Source organism: Belonocnema kinseyi, chromosome 7 (assembly GCF_010883055.1).
Source record: "Belonocnema kinseyi isolate 2016_QV_RU_SX_M_011 chromosome 7, B_treatae_v1, whole genome shotgun sequence".
NCBI lineage: Eukaryota > Metazoa > Arthropoda > Insecta > Hymenoptera > Cynipidae > Belonocnema > Belonocnema kinseyi.
The window spans coordinates 93,852,433-93,858,457 of record NC_046663.1 but is presented as its reverse complement, the minus strand read 5'-3'; the positions used below and the strand labels follow the sequence as shown (position 1 = coordinate 93,858,457).

Below are 6,025 nucleotides of genomic sequence, written 5' to 3'. Positions count from 1 at the left end.
TGTGTAGCCAGCGAGGGCGCATACTTTGAATAAAATATTTGTTATCATTCTCTTGAAATAAATGTGTCTTTTTCTTGAAAAAATACCGGTTTCATATGTATAGACCTGGCATAGCTCACCATTCCCGAAAATTTTTTGAACTTAGACCTCATTGCATGATTTGAAATTGAATCAGTCGAGATTATTTTTTATAATTCATGAAAGTTGATATCTTAACTTCAAATAAAAATTGATGAAAATTTTAAATTTTATTTTTGGATTATAATGATTTTTGTTTTAAATCACCAATTTCAAATGGTGCAAACATTTTTTCAAATCTATATTTTTGAACACTAACATAACATTTGTTTAAAATGGCAAGTCTCATTTGAAAGGTAATATTTTGTTTTGTTTGAGATTGCCGAATTCCTGTGAAAAATGTTCAAGTAACCTGAATTTATTCGAATTTCTTAAATCTTTTCTTTTTTTTTTGAAATTGATCATTTTCTTTAAGAACAACCAATGGCTGATCTACTTTGACACCATACTTGCTTCAATAACCTTGCATATATGGTCACGAACTGGCATTTTGAAATTTATACCTATTCCCAGTGAAAAGTGCAATGTTATTGTGTTTTCTGACGAAAATGGAATAACATGACGCAGCAAAAAATTGAAAAGAGTTTCGAACGATTTGAAATATTTTACGGTATTTTAAAAGATCTGAAGGAATTTTCAACAGATTTCAATAATTTTCATGAATTTTTCAAATAGATTAAAAATATTTCAAGGGATATCAAAATATTTAAAAGTACACTTAAAACATGTCAGGGTATTGTTAAAGATTCCACGGAATTTCCAATAGGTTTCAATAATTTCCAAGAATTTCAAAGGATCAATAAAAATTTGTAAGTATTGTTAAAAATGTCAAGGAGTTTTCAAGAGTACAAAAAGTTATCTAGGGATTTGTAATCTTTTAGGATATCGTAAAAGATTTTATTTGATTTTATAAATTAAAAGTTTAAATTTCGGCGAAAAACATCAGAACTCCAAATTGCTCAATATTGTCAATTTTACTAGTAAATAAAAGTATCGTTATATTTAAATATCATGATTTTTGCATCGAGATATAGAAATGGACGATAACGCTGTAGAGAAAACGGAAATGGGCTCTAGAAAGAGAAAAAACATATGAGATGCAGCCCTGTCTCTTTTTAGATAAAGCTGATTGGTCGAGAGAATTTTCATTGGGTGAAGTTTGATGAAGCACAGGACCCTGCTTCGTATCGCGAATGCCCCAATAATGTGACGTTTATTGCGTCTTTCAGAATTTATTTAATTGTATTTTAGTTTAAATAAATATTCAAAGTGGTGTGCAGTTTAAGCCTGTGCAGTTTGTGGGCGTTGTAAAGACGCTGAAGTTCATTTTTAGTAGTTTTTAAATATAAGGTTAGTTAATTTTTCCTTGCACACTTGGATTTCATACTACACATAATTTTAATAATTGAAAAATTGCATGACACTATGCTTCAAGTTTCTAACATTTTACACTCTATTTTTGATCTCACAAAAGGATTTTTATTGTAGGATGACCATCCGTCCGGATTTCCCCGGACATGTCCTTATTTTAGGGTTTGTGTGAGTTTATTTTTATTTTTCAGTAAACTTTTAGACCTCTTTTTACAAAATGTATAAGTAATTTAATACCATCTTACGGTTTCTTCTTCAATTTACAAGATAAAGTACTATTGAACATTCCTGCTATACCAAAAATATATGTGTGTGAATTTGTTATGTTGATTAGAGTGAATCAGGGTTCAAAAGTAAAAATAATACGATGTTAAGCATTGATAAAATTTAATGCAACAGTTAATTTAAAAAATACGGTTAAAAAATCTCTTTTTTATTTAAGGGCATGTGATACTTAGAAAATTGTCGATTTTATCAGTTTTAGGTTCCCCCAGCTTTTTTTCTAGAATAATAAATATTTTGTCTTCAAAATATGGGAAATGATAGCGGACATGCTAACGGACGTCCCCACACACTTTTTTTTTGTGTTTTTTTATCAAAAAATTTTTGATATTGCTAACAACGTGCGTATATATTTCGAGGTTATGTATGTTACAATTCATATGCATAACATTTTTATTTAGCACAATCAATTTTTTTGTTATTATCCCTCAATAAAGAGTCCGGGGACGTCCGTTATCATATTTTATAGCATCTCCGAAAAAGTTTTCCGGGTTTCCCACTATTTTTTTTTGCTTTGTACTCTTTTTCAAACTTTTCTGTCCTACTTTGTTATCTTTTTCAAAATTTTATGTCCTACTTGGTCCTCTTCTTTAAATAAATTTTTTTCCTATTCTGTCCCTATTTTCCTAAGCTTTTTTCAAAAATCAATTAGGGTCACCCTAATTTTCAATTCAATTTCAAGAAGAACTTAAGTTCAGTAAGTTTTTTTTATAAGCCAAATTAAACATGATATTTTGGATGAATGTTTTTAAAAATTCAATTTATTATAACTAAAAATTTATAATGTATTGCTTTTAATTGTTTACAAAAAAATAGTCGTACAGAATATTAAGGCAATACACGGGGGCTCAGATTTACTTGACACAGTCCTGGAGTAGATAAACTCAGGTCTCATCTCACCTGTTTTTTCTCTGTCTTGAGCCCATTTCCATTCTCCCAACAGCAAACTAAGTTGTTGATACATTTTTAGAATTCTTTTCAATCTAATAATATTTTATCAAAAAGAACAATCTTTGACGATTAATATTTTTTAATTAATATTTACAATTTTGATATTTTATTCATATCGTAAGGAAGTTAGACTACGTACTTAGAAATTGGTATTTCTATCTCATCACAACAGAAAATGCCAATTACCGATAAAAAACCTTAAAATAACCGAAAATCGACATTTGTTAAAAAATGTTTTATCTTTGAAATCTGATAATTTTTTATTCAAAGTACCGCCCAAGAGCGTAACCTAACATTGTTCAAGATGGGGAATCTTAATAAGGATTTTTTTCGGTAAATTTTGTTTTGAAGATACAATTTCTGGCGTCAAATATGAACATAACCGAAAGTTGTTGAATATAGTCAGTTTTGTTCGAAACTTTATGATTTTATATTAAAATTCGTCTTTCGATATAATAAATTCCATTAAAAAGGACTAACATAAATCATATGATTTTCTCAGTGATTTATTAGATAAATAGAAATTTTTTATTACCAGAAAAAAGTATTAAAAAGCACGGACGTTTCTCAATTCGCATAAGGGTTTCTAGGATTTTTCTTAGTAAATAGTTCTGGATTTATATGCAAAAATTTCAAATTGTTATACAAAATATTTCCAAGTAATGCAAAGTCAATCAGATTTTTAATAACAATTATTAGGTGATTTTTGGGACATATTGTATGAAAACTTCTTTTAGATAGGATTTGGGTATGATGATTAAGGAATAAAATAGTGTCTTTTTATGGAATGTATAATATAAACAAAAAAATGGGTTATTTAACAATAATTGTTTGCTGTACCTATTTTTGACGAAATTGACCGCATCTTCATCGTATCATGTTTTTAATTCAATTTACTGATTGTAAACTTCAGCTATTCAATTATGGAAAATAATTCCTGACCCATTTTTAAATAATTTATTATTTTTTCTATTTTTAATTCATTAAAAAATATCAATGCGATGAAGTCATATTGAATTGTTTGACTGACAAAATGAACCATTAGTTACTTAACAGGTATCTGTTTTCAAAATTTCTGGAAAACATTTTTTTAACTTAAAATTTTTCCAATGAACGAAAAGCTATTTTTTCCTGGAATACGTTTTTATTTCAGAAAACTATTAATAGTCGAGTCATCTGGCACTTTTACCCGGTAATATACCCGGTAATTGTCCTAAAAGAAGACTTAGTACCCATTAGAAACTTTTTTTTCAAATGACATAATCTTTTCCAAATAGTTTATTATAGTTACTCAGGGTTGTATTACATATATGTACACTTAACTCCTAATATAAGACCGGTTTTGGACATAGGTTGCCTTGGCCTTGATCCTAAATCAAGATATCCGATTACAGGTAGTGCCGCATAAACCATTTATGTTGGATTGAGGCGCATGACGCAACCTGTTGCAACAAGAGCGCTGAGAGTGCGGCCCTCGAGCTATTTGTCGGGCTTGACTGAGCACATCCTCTCTTTCGGCCCCGCGGCTCCTCTTATCACGAAACTGCGGAGGCCATGAGTTCTAGGAATATCGTAAACCGAGGGGGCTTATAGCGACAGTTGAGTGTTGTAAAATGATTTGATGAAACAAATCGATCCTTTCTTCGACCGTTGATATTTATTGATTTCAAATCGTAGATTTCAAAATATTTATGTCTTACGGTCCAATCGTAAATCGAAAAAATAAATATGAGTAAAAAAAAACATGTTCTTCGAAACTCAGATATTTATTTAATAGAAAAAACTCCTTTCGAAACTTCCTAACGTTTCGGTACACATGCTTACCTTTTTCAAAGGTTCTTAAACCTGAGTTGATAACAGTTTAAAATAGTCAAACAGATCAATTTTCAGTAAAAAAAAGTAACATTTCAGTTAATTGTTTTAAGAAAATTAATTAAAACAATTAACTGAAATGTTACTTTTTTTACTGAAAATTGATCTGTTTGACTATTTTAAACTGTCATCAACTCAGGTTTAAGAACCTTTGAAAAAGGTACGCATGTGTACCGAAACGTCAGGAAGTTTCGAAAGGAGTTTTTTCTATTAAATAAATATCTGAGTTTCGAAGAACATGGTTTTTTTACTCATATTTATTTTTTCGATTTACGATTGGACCGTAAGACATAAATAATTTGAAATCTGCGATTTGAAATCAGTTGAGTGTTCTTGTTAGCTCAGAAAAATTTTGGAAGTTATGAAAATGAAAAAAAGATCAAAGTATCATTTCTTATATTGTTTACGTAATAAATAATTTATTCTCTTTTTTGGACCCAAAGGGTATAGTAAACTTATAAAACTAAATGAATAAATACAATATTTAAAGTTTCATCAGGTTGTCTACAATGTTGCAGAATATTGGACTAAAAAAAATATTTTAAAAGTTTTTTGGTCCCGAAAAAAAATGCTCTAAAATTCAATTGCCCTATTTTGTACAAAACTATTTGCAATGCTTACAATTTTTTTAATAATCGTAAATTGTTTTTAGGAAAACTCAGTTATATTGATGAACAAATATATAAAGTCATTTATTTGTTAGAAACAAATTAATTAGTAAAAATTCTTTCTTAAGGATTGACAAGACACAGATATTTTATTCAATAAAATTTTCTTCGCAATTTAGCTAGAAGGGGCATTCTATTACGACATATTACATAATAACTTTTTTTTTAACATTAATTACTTTTCAGTAACACTTTTGCCTATTTGCCTATTTTTTCGCGACTGACAAAATTTGAGAATATTATAAATATTATAATGTTAAACATAATATTTAGTTTATAATTTAGTTATACCTCTTGGGTCGAAAAAAAAGAATAAGAACTTGTTTATGTTTATGACGATTTGTATTCAAGCTTTGTTTTTCGTTTAATGAATGTTAACGAAGATAAAAAAACCCAAAATGTGGTCCATTTTTTAAGTAACAATATCTGTCAAAATATTGCAAATTCTCTAAAATACTTGGACACCAGAATGTAGTACCCCAACTGCTACACAATTTGACAAAAAATTACCCTCGCGATAAATATTAAATATTTTTTATTCTGGATGAGTAATTTCCGATCTACACCTTCTACCACTTTTAGGCTTTTAAGCATATAAAAATAAAGTGATTAAAATATCATAAAATAAATTTTTAAAAAAATTACAAATAGAACATACTAAAAAAAACTAAGTCGTAAGTTTAAAAGCTTGCCAGCACATGGGTGTAATATAGTCACAGCTTCCTCCTTCGATTAGATAAGCAGCCCTATATATTTGAGGGCTTCAGGGCCACTAGTTTAGTTCTAATCTTGACTTTACTCTG

At 28.8% G+C, this 6,025-nt stretch overlaps 1 long non-coding RNA gene across 1 annotated transcript; it reads left to right on the top strand.

The window, feature by feature from the left end:
• The first annotated feature begins 1,256 nt into the window (after positions 1-1,256).
• On the top strand, positions 1,257-4,313 carry LOC117177556. Its single transcript, XR_004467710.1, has 3 exons — positions 1,257-1,428; positions 1,567-1,617; positions 4,077-4,313. It is a non-coding gene; the product is annotated as an uncharacterized LOC117177556 (long non-coding RNA).
• The last annotated feature ends 1,712 nt before the right edge of the window (positions 4,314-6,025 follow it).